The sequence below is a fragment of the Leuresthes tenuis genome, unplaced genomic scaffold, assembly GCF_036924035.1.
Source record: "Leuresthes tenuis unplaced genomic scaffold, fLeuTen1.0.hap1 SCAF_48, whole genome shotgun sequence".
In the NCBI taxonomy this organism is placed as follows: Eukaryota; Metazoa; Chordata; class Actinopteri; order Atheriniformes; family Atherinopsidae; genus Leuresthes; species Leuresthes tenuis.
In genome coordinates, this window is record NW_027325402.1 from 347,813 (window position 1) to 358,993 (window position 11,181).

Genomic DNA, 11,181 nt, shown 5'->3' on the forward strand with positions numbered 1-11,181 from the left:
TCTGCTGTTGTGAAAAAGCTAACAGCGGTGCAGGATGGAAGTTTCTTTTAGTCTGCTGAGAAAAGAGAGTGAATGCGAAGTAGACTTTAACACGGCTCTGGGAGCGAGCCGAGTGCGGGCTAACCAGGAGAATTGCTTGAAAGAAACGCGACACCGAATGAGCGGTCAGAACAAAGCCTCAATACGGTGTTCCTGTGGTGTTTTTATAAAATGCGGTGAAAATAAAGGTGTGAATGCCCCATAGAAAACTAAAAGGTGGAGCGGAAGTGTTCGGCTGCAAGAAGGTGTGAATGTCCGACTATATTTGGTGAAAAGCAGGTGAAGCAAGGTCTGAATGCCCAACCTTACATCATCAAAAGCGAGATCAGAGGTTTTTGGCTGCAAGAAGGCCATAGTTTGCCAAAAGCGGGTAAGGTGCGAATGACCGACTAAATATCAACAAAAGTGGGGGCGGAGGTCTTCGGATGCAAGTGGGTGTGAATATCCCACCATACAAGTATGGTGGAGAGGAAGCTGTGAATGGCCGACCATAGTTTGCAAAAAGCGGGTGAGAAAAGGTGCGAATGTCCAACCATACATGATCGAAACAGGGTGTTTGGCTGCGACAAGGTGTGAATGTCCACCCATAATTAATGAAAAGCGGGCAACAAGTAGGTTCGAATGCCATACCATACATCATCAAAAGCAGGAGTGGATGTGTTCGGCTACAAGAAGGTTTGAATGTCCGAGCATAGTTTGTAAAAAGCGGGTAAGAAAAGGTTCGAATGCCCGAACATACACCATCAAAAGAGGGAGCGGAGGTGTTCCGCTGTAAGACGGTGTGAATGTCCGACCATAGTTGGTAAAAAGTGGGTATGAAAAGGTGCGAATGCCCAAATTCGGCTGCAAAAAACTGTGTTCGGCTGCAAAAAGGTGTGAATGTTCGACTAAAGTTTGTAAAAAGCGGGTAAGACAAGGTGCGAATGCCTGACAATGTATGATCAAAAGCGGGAGCGGAGGTGTTCAGCTGCAAGAAGGTCTAAATGTCCATAATTAATTGCTAGAAAACATGAAAGAAAATTTTCGAAAATCAATCCGCACATGATCATAAGTGGGAGAGGAGGTGTTCAGCTGCAAGAAGGTGTGAATATCCTACCATAATTGCTGAAAAATGTGTTAGAAACGGTAAGAATCCCGGACCATACCTCATCAAAAGCTAGAGAGGTGGTGTTCGGCTACAAGTAGGTGTGAATGTCTGACTAAAGTTCAAATATATTAACAAAAGCGGGAGGAGAGGTCTTTGGATGAGTGGTTGAGAATTTCCAACCATAATCTATAAAATGCGGTGAAAAAAAAGGTGTGATAGAAACCTAAAAGGTGGAGCGGAAGTGTTCGGCTGCAAGAAGGTGTGAATGTCCATCTATAGTTGGTGAAAAGCAGGAAAAGCAAGGTCTGAATGCCCAATCTTACATCATCAAAAGCGAGATCAGAGGTGTTTGGCGGCAAGAAAACGGGTAAGGTGTGAATGACCGACTAAATATCAACAAAAGTGGGGGCGGAGATCTTCGGATGCAAGTGGGTGTGAATATCCCACCATACAAGTATGGTGGAGAGGAAGCTGTGAATGGCCGACCATAGTTTGCAAAAAGCGGGTGAGAAAAGGTGCGAATGTCCAACCATACATGATCAAAACAGGGAGCGGAGGTGTTTGGCTGTGACAAGGTGTGAATGTCCACCCATAATTAATGAAAAGCGGGCAACAAGTAGGTTCGAATGCCCAACCATACATCAACAAAAGCAGGAGTGGATGTGTTTGGCTACAAGAAGGTTTGAATGTCCGAGCATAGTTTGTAAAAAGCGGGTAAGAAAAGGTGCGAATGCCCGAACATACACCATCAAAAGAGGGAGCGGAGGTGTTACACTTGAAAGACGGTGTGAATGTCCGACCATAGTTGGTAAAAAGTGGGTAAGAAAAGGTTCGAATGCCCGAATATATACCATCAAAAGCGGAAGCGGAGGTGTTCGGCTGCAAGAAGGTGTGAAAGTCCGACCATGGTTTGTAAAAAGCGGGTAAGAAAAGGTGCGAATGCCCGACAATGTATGATCAAAAGAGGGAACGGAGGTTTTCGGCTTTAAGAAGGTATAAATATCCAACCATAATTTGTAAAAACCGGGGAAGAAAAGGCTCGGAAGCCCGACTATACACCATCAAAAGCGGGAACGGAGGTTTTCGGCTACAAGAAGGTTTGAATGTACGACCATAGTTTGTAAAAAGCGGGTAAGAAAAGGTGCGAATGCCTGAACATACACCATCAAAAGAGGGAGCGGAGGTGTTACACTTGAAAGACGGTGTGAATGTCCGACCATAGTTGGTAAAAAGTGGGTAAGAAAAGGTTCGAATGCCCGAATATATACCATCAAAAGCGGAAGCGGAGGTGTTCGGCTGCAAGAAGGTGTGAACGTCCGACCAAAGTTTGTAAAAAGCAGTTAAGAAAAGGTTCGAATATCCAACCAAACATAATCAAAAGTGGGAGCAGAGCTGTTCGACTGCAAGTAGGTGTGAATATCCACCCATAATTCCTGAAAAATGGGTAAGAAAAGGTGCGAATGCCCAACCATACATCATCAAAAGAAGAAGTGGATGTGTTCTGCTACAAGAAGGTTTGAATGTCCAACCATAGTTTGTAAAAAGCGTGTAAGAAAAAGTTCGATTGCCCGAACATACACCATCAAAAGAGGGAGCGGAGGTGTTCCGCTGTAAGATGCTGCGAATGTCCGACCATAGTTGGTAAAAAGCGGGTAAGAAAAGGTTAAAAAACCGGACTGTACACAATCAATAGCGGGAGCGGAGTTGTTCGGCTACAAGAAGGTGTGAAAGTCCGACCATGGTTTGTAAAAAGCGGGTAAGACAAGGTGCGAATGCCCGACAATGTATGATCAAAAGAGGGAGCGGAGTTGTTCGGCTGCAAGGTCTGAATTTCCAACCATAATTTGTAAACACCGTTGAAGAAAAGGCTCGAAAGCCCGACTATACACCATCAAAAGCGGGAGCGGAGGTGTTCAGCTGCAAGAAGGTCTGAATGTCCACCAATAATTACTGAAAAATGGGTAAGAAAAGGTGTGAATGCCCAACTATACATCATCACAAGCAGAAGTGGATGTGTTCGGCCACAAGAAGGTTTAAATGTCCGACCATAGTTTGTAAAAGGCGGGTAAGAAAAGGTTCGAATGCCCGAACATACACAATCAAAAGAGGGAGCGGAGGTGTTTCACTGCAAGAAGGTGTGAATGTCCGAGCATAGTTTGTAAAAAGTGGGTAAGAAAAGGTTCGAATGCCAGAACATACACCATCAAAAGAGGGAGCGGAGGTGTTCCGCTGTAAGAAGGTGTGAATGTCCGACCATAGTTGGTAAAAAGCGGGTAAGAAAAGGCTAAAATACCCAACTCTACACAATCAATAGCGGGAGCGGAGTTGTTCGGCTAAAAGAAGGTATGAAAGTCCGACCATGGTTTGTAAAAAGCGGGTAAGAAAAGGTTCGAATGCCAAAATATACACCATCAAAAGCGGAAGCCGAGGTGTTCGGCTGCAAGTAGGTGTGAATGTCAGATCATAATTTGTAAAAAGCTGATGAGAAAGGTGTGAATGACCGACAATAATTGCTGAAAAATGTGTTAGAAAAGGTAAGAATGCCGGACCATTCATCATCAAAAGCCGGAGAAGAGGTGTTCGGCTGCAAGAAGCTGTGAATGTCCAGCCATAATAACTCAAAAACGGGTAAGAAAAGGTAGTATTGCCAGACCATAAATGATCAAAACAGGGAGCGGAGGTGTTCCGCTGTAAGAAGGTGTGAATGTCCCACCATAATTGGTAAAAAGCGGGTAAGAAAAGGTTAAAATACCCGACTGTACACAATCAATAGCGGGAAGGGATGTGTTCGGCTACAAGAAGGTGTGAAAGTCCGACCATGGTTTGTAAAAAGCGGGTAAGAAAAGGTGCGAATGCCCGACAATGTATGATCAAAAGAGGGAGCGGAGGTTTTCGGCTGCAAGAAGGTCTGAATGTCCAACCATAATTTGTAAAAACCGGGGAAGAAAAGGCTCGAAAGCCCAACTATACACCATCAAAAGCGGGAGCAGAGGTGTTCAGCTGCAAGAAGGTCTCAATGTCCATCAATAATTGCTAGAAAACATGAAAGAAAATTTTTCGAATATCAAACCGCACATGATCATATGCGGGAGAGGAGGTGTTCAGCTGTAAGATGGTGTGAATGTCCATCCATAATTCCTGAAAAATGGGTAAAAAAAGGTGCGAATGCCCAACCATACAACATCAAAAGCAGGTGTGAATGTCATCATAATTTGCAAAAACCTGATGAGAAATGGTGAGAATGCCCGACTATACACCATCAAATGCGGGAGCGGAGGTGTTCGGCTGTGAGTAGGTGTGAATGTCCGACCATACTTGCTGAAAAATATGACAAAGCAGTTTTCACTTGGTTTGAGTGAAGGAATTCATTTTATATCAAAATCCGAAATTGTGTAGAACTCGTGGAAATAAGTTTATTCTCGGATTCCTAAAGGTTTAGTGTTGTTCTTTGGTATACTGCAAAGTAATACTTTCTATTTTGTTGAAACCCATTCAGACATGGATAAATATGAAGGACAAAGCAGTTTTAACTTGGTTTGAGTGAAGGAATTCATTTTATATCAAAATCCGAAATTGTGTAGAACTGGTGATAAGAAGCTTATTCTCGGATTCCTAAAGGTTTAGTGTTGTTCTTTGGTATACTGTAAAGTAATACTTTCTTTTTTGTTGAAACCTATTCAGACACGGATAAATATTAAGGACAAAGCAGTTTTAACTTGGTTTGAGTGAAGGAATTCATTTTATGTCAAAATCCGAAATTGTGTAGAACTGGCGATAAGAAGCTTATTCTCGGATTCCTAAAGGTTTAGTGTTGTTCTTTGGTATACTGCAAAGTCATACTTTCTTTTTTGTTGAAACCTATTCAGACATGGATAAATATTAAGGACAAAGCAGTTTTAACTTGGTTTGAGTGAAGGAATTCATTTTATATCAAAATCCGAAATTGTGAAGAACTGGTGATAAGAAGCTTATTCTCGGATTCCTAAAGGTTTAGTGTTGTTCTTTGGTATACTGCAAATTAATACTTTCTTTTTTGTTGAAACCTATTCAGACATGGATAAATATGAAGGACAAAGCAGTTTTAACTTGGTTTGAGTGAAGGAATTCATTTTATATCAAAATCCGAAATTGTGTAGAACTGGTGATAAGAAGCTTATTCTCGGATTCCTGAAAAGGTTTAGAGTTGTTCTTTCCTATCCTGCAAAGTACAACGTTCTTTTTTGTTTAAAGCTATTATGACATGGATAAATATGAAGGACAAAGCAGTTTTAACTTAATCGGTTTCAACAAAATAGAAAGTATTACTTTGCAGTATACTAAAGAACAACACTAAACCTTTAGGAATCCGAGAATAAACTTATTTCCACGAGTTCTACACAATTTCGGATTTTGATATAAAATGAATTCCTTCACTCAAACCAAGTTAAAACTGCTTTGTCCTTGATATTTATCCATGTCTGAATCGGTTTCAACAAAATAAAAAGTATTACTTTGCAGTATACCAAAGAACAACACTAAACCTTTAGGAATCCGAGAATAAACTTATTTCCACGAGTTCTACACAATTTCGGATTTTGATATAAAATGAAATCCTTCACTCAAACCAAGTGAAAACTGCTTTGTCATATTTTTCAGCAAGTATGGTCGGACATTCACACCTACTCACAGCCGAACACCTCCGCTCCCGCATTTGATGGTGTATAGTCGGGCATTCTCACCATTTCTCATCAGGTTTTTGCAAATTATGATCTGACATTCACACCTGCTTTTGATGATGTATGGTTGGGCATTCGCACCTTTTTTTTTTACCCATTTTTGAGGAATTATGGGTGGACATTCACACCTTCTTGCAGCTAAACACCTCCGCTCCCACTTATGATCATGTGCGGTTTGATATTCGAAAATTTTCTTTCATGTTTTCTAGCAATTATTGATGGACATTCAGACCTTCTTGCAGCTGAACCCCTCTGCTCCCGCTTTTGATGGTGTATAGTCGGGCTTTCAAGGCTTTTCTTCCCCGGTTTTTACAAATTATGGTTGGACATTCAGACCTTCTTTTAGCCGAAAACCTCCGCTCCCTCTTTTGATCATACATTGTCGGGCATTCGCACCTTTTCTTACCCGCTTTTTACAAAACATGGTCGGACTTTCACACCTTCTTGTAGCCGAACACATTCGCTCCCGCTATTGATTGTGTGCAGTCGGGTATTTTAACCTTTTCTTACCAACTTTTTACCAACTACGGTCGGACATTCACACCTTCTTATGGCGGAACACCTCCACTCCCTCTTTTGATGGTGTATGTTTGGGCATTCGAACCTTTTCTTACCCGCTTTTTACAAACTATGGTCGGACATTCAAACCTTCTTGTAGCCGAACACATCCAGTTCTGCTTTTGAGGATGTATGGTCGGACTTTCACACCTTTTAGTAGCCAAACAACTCCGCTCCCGCTATTGATTGTGTACAGTCGGGTATTTTACCTTTTTACCAATTATGGTCGGACATTCACACCTTCTTACAGCGGAACACCTCCGCTCCCTGTTTTGATCATTTATGGTCTGGCAATACTACCTTTTCTTACCCGTTTTTGAGTAATTATGGCTGGACATTCACAGCTTCTTGCATCCGAACACCTCTTCTCTGCTTTTGATGATGAATAGTCCGGCATTCTTACCTTTTCTAACACATTTTTCAGTAATTATTGTCGGTCATTCACACCTTTCTCATCAGCTTTTTGCAAATTATGATCTGACATTCACACCTACTTGCAGCCGAACACCTCGGCTTCCGTTTTTGATGGTGTATATTTTGGTTTTCGAACCTTTTCTTACCCACTTTTTACAAACTATGCTCGGACATTCACACCTTCTTGCAGCGAAACCCCTCCGCTCCCTCTTTTGATTGTGTATGTTCGGGCATTCGAACCTTTTCTTACCCGCTTTTTACAAACTATGGTCGGACATTCAAACCTTCTTGTGGCCGAACACATCCACTTCTGCTTTTTATGATGTATAGTTGGGCATTCACACCTTTTATTACCCACTTTTCAGTAATTATTTGTTGGAAATTCAGACCTTGCAGCCGAACACCTCCGCTCCCTCTTTTGATCATACATTGTCGGGCATTTGCACCTTGTCTTACCCGCGTTTTACAAACCATGGTCGGACTTTCACACCTTCTTGTAGCCGAACAACTCCGCTCCCGCTATTGATTGTGTACAGTCGGGTATTTGAACCTTTTCTTACCCGCTTTTTACCAATTATGGTCGGACATTCACACCGTCTTACAGCGGAACACCTCCGCTCCCAATTTTGATGGTGTATGTTCGAGCATTCGAACTTTTTCTTACCCACTTTTTACAAGCTATGGTCGGACATTCAAACCTTCTTGTAGCAGAACACATCCACTTCTTCTTTTGATGATGTATGGTTGGGCATTCGCACCTTTTCTTACCCATTTTTCAGGAATTATGGGTGGAAATTCACACCTACTTGCAGTCGAACAGCTCTGCTCCCATTTTTGATTATGTTTGGTTGGATATTCGAACCTTTTCTTAACTGCTTTTTACAAACTTTGGTCGGACGTTCACACCTTCTTGCAGCCGAACACCTCCGCTTCCGCTTATGATGGTATATATTCGGGCATTCGAACCTTTTCTTACCCGCTTTTTACCAACTATGGTCGGACATTCGCACCATCTTACAGCGGAACACCTCCGCTCCCTCTTTTGATGGTGTATTTTCGGGCATTCGCACCTTTTCTTACCCGCTTTTTACAAACTATGGTTGGACATTCAAACCTTCTTGTAGCCGAAAACCTCCACTCCCTCTTTTGATCATACATTGTCGGGCATTCGCACCTTTTCTTACCCGCTTTTTACAAACTATGCTCGGACATTCAAACCTTCTTGTAGCCAAACACATCCACTCCTGCTTTTGTTGATGTATGGTTGGGCATTCGAACCTACTTGTTGCCCGCTTTTCATTAATTATGGGTGGACATTCAGACCTACTTGCAGCCGAACACCTCGGCTTCCGCTTTTGATGGTGTATATTTTTGCATTCGAACCTTTTCTTACCCGCTTTTTACAAACCATGGTCGGACTTTCACACCTTCTTTTAGCCGAACAACTCCGCTCCCGCTATTGATTGTGTAGAGTCGGGTATTTTAACCTTTTCTTACCCGCTTTTTACCAACTATGGTTGGACATTCACACCTTCTTACAGCGGAACACCTCCGCTCCCTCTTTTGATGGTGTATGTTCGGGCATTCGAACCTTTTCTTACCCGCTTTTTACAAACTATGCTCGGACATTCACACCTTCTTGCAGCGAAACACCTCCGCTCCCTCTTTTGATTGTGTATGTTCGGGCATTCAAACCTTTTCTTACCCGCCTTTTACAAACTATGGTCGGACATTCAAACCTTCTTGTGGCCGAACACATCCACTTCTGCTTTTGATGATCTATAGTTGGGCATTCACACCTCTTCTTACCCATTTTTCAGTAATTATTGGTGGACATTCAGACCTTCTTGCAGCTGAACACCTCTGCTCCCGCTTTTGATGGTGTATAGTCGGGCTTTCGAGGCTTTTCTTCAACGGTGTTTACAAATTATGGTTGGAAACTATAGACGGACATTCACACCTTCTTGCAGCCGAACACTTCCGCTCCACCTTTTAGGTTTCTATCACACCTTTTTTTTCACCGCATTTTATAGATTATGGTTGGAAATTCTCAACCACTTATCCGAAGACCTCTCCTCCCGCTTTTGTTAATATATTTGAACTTTAGTCAGACATTCACACCTACTTGCAGCCGAACACCACCTCTCTAGCTTTTGATGATGTATGGTCCGGCATTCTTACCGTTTCTAACACATTTTTCAGCAATTATGGTAGGACATTCACACCTTCTTGCAGCTGAACACCTCCTCTCCCACTTATGATCATGTGCAGATTGATTTTCGAAAATTTTCTTTCATGTTTTCTAGCAATTAATGATGGACATTTAGACCTTCTTGCAGCTGAACACCTCCGCTCCCGCTTTTGATCATACATTGTCAGGCATTCGAACCTTGTCTTACAAACTTTAGTCAAACATTCACACCTTTTTGCAGCCGAACACAGTTTTTTTCAGCCGAACTTGGGCATTCGAACCTTTTCATACCCACTTTTTACCAACTATGGTCGGACATTCAAACCTTCTTGTAGCCGAACACATCCAGTCCTGCTTTTGATGATGTATGTTCAGGCATTCGAACCTTTTCTTACCAGCTTTTTACAAACTATGCTCGGACATTCAAACCTTCTTGTAGCCGAACACATCCACTCCTGCTTTTGATGATGTATGGTTGGGCATTCGAACCTACTTGTTGCCCGCTTTTCATTAATTATGGGTGGACATTCACACCTTGTCGCAGCCAAACACCTCCGCTCCCTGTTTTGATCATGTATGGTTGGACATTCGCACCTTTTCTCACCCGCTTTTTGCAAACTATGGTCGGCCATTCACAGCTTCCTCTCCACCATACTTCTATGGTGGGATATTCACACCCACTTGCATCCGAAGACCTCCGCCCCCCCTTTTGTTGATATTTAGTCGGTCATTCGCACCTTACCCACTTTTGGCAAACTATGGCCTTCTTGCAGCCAAAAACCTCTGATCTCGCTTTTGATGATGTAAGGTTGGGCATTCAGACCTTGCTTCACCTGCTTTTCACCAAATATAGTCGGACATTCACACCTTCTTGCAGCCGAACACTTCCGCTCCACCTTTTAGTTTTCTATGGGGCATTCACACCTTTTTTTTCACCGCATTTTATAAAAACACCACAGGAACACCGTATTGAGGCTTTGTTCTGACCGCTCATTCGGTGTCGCGTTTCTTTCAAGCAATTCTCCTGGTTAGCCCGCACTCGGCTCGCTCCCAGAGCCGTGTTAAAGTCTACTTCGCATTCACTCTCTTTTCTCAGCAGACTAAAAGAAAGTTTCATCTTGGGCTCCCTGAAACCTCCATCCTGCACCGCTGTTTGCTTTTTCACAAGAGCAGAGGAGAGCGCACCGTTCCCAGGGGCACTACAGTACCGGGTCGATGCTTGGAGTGAACGGAGCAAGCTCCTTTTTCAACTCCTATTGATACAAATCCATTTAATATGTAGTCCTCGCATAGAGGACACATCAGACATTAAACTGATAAGAACAGATACTACACTTGATCTTAGCCAAAAGGCCGAGAAGCGATAACTGTCCACTGGTTCACGTCCGAGGGCCCTTCCTGGCACAATGCGCACTTGTAGCGGTGTTATTTTTATGGCCATAGTGTCACTTTGCACCTCGGCCCACCCGCTGCACTGAGCACTCTTCAGCCCTTTTAAATGGTATAACTTTACACTACCGCACGCTCCAGCGAGCACCATTCAAGCAACAACTTTGCACTCCAGCTTCGAACATTGGCACAGTCGCAACAAGTAAGGCGACTCTACTCAGAGAAGTCACTCTGCACAGTAATAAGATTTCTTTTGCACAGACAGAAAGGGCTTCATCCGCAAAGGTAAAGGCTGCCAAAAATAGAAACAACTCATTAGTGCTGCTCAACGTTGTACTTTGCAGTAAAAGAAAGAACAAATCTAAAGATTCAGGAATCCGAGAATAAGCTTACTTCCATGAGTTCTTCACGATTTCGGATTTTGCTATAAAATGAATTCCTTCACTCAAACTAAATTAAAACTGCTAAACCGCTAATCTGTTACATGCAAGGCAGATGTCAAATTCACCGAAATAGGATCTAAGGGTATTTGGCCAATCGAGCTGTAGCAGCTTCGGTAAAAGAGTATAAGTTGAAGAGTTTGTGAATAAAGGTGTGCACACACATAGTGAGTTGTAGGAAAATAGGCAGGGAGCAATGTCGGCTGGGGTATAGGTTCTTGTATGTTGTCTGACTGTTTGATTTGAATGTGTTGTGTAAGTGTCCTGTTGAATGTTACATGTTTGGGCTTTGACACGCTTCACTGTGGTTGTTAACTGTGTGGTGTGTCCTGAAATGTTATATGTTTG

The 11,181-nt window shown here is 42.7% G+C and overlaps 1 non-coding gene across 1 annotated transcript; it reads right to left on the reverse strand.

Annotated features, from left to right (window-relative positions):
• Nucleotides 1-10,178: 10,178 nt before the first annotated feature.
• On the reverse strand, nucleotides 10,179-10,369 carry LOC140285605 (U2 spliceosomal RNA). Its single transcript, XR_011910615.1, has one exon. It is a non-coding gene; the product is annotated as a U2 spliceosomal RNA (small nuclear RNA).
• Between the last annotated feature and the right edge of the window lie 812 nt (nucleotides 10,370-11,181).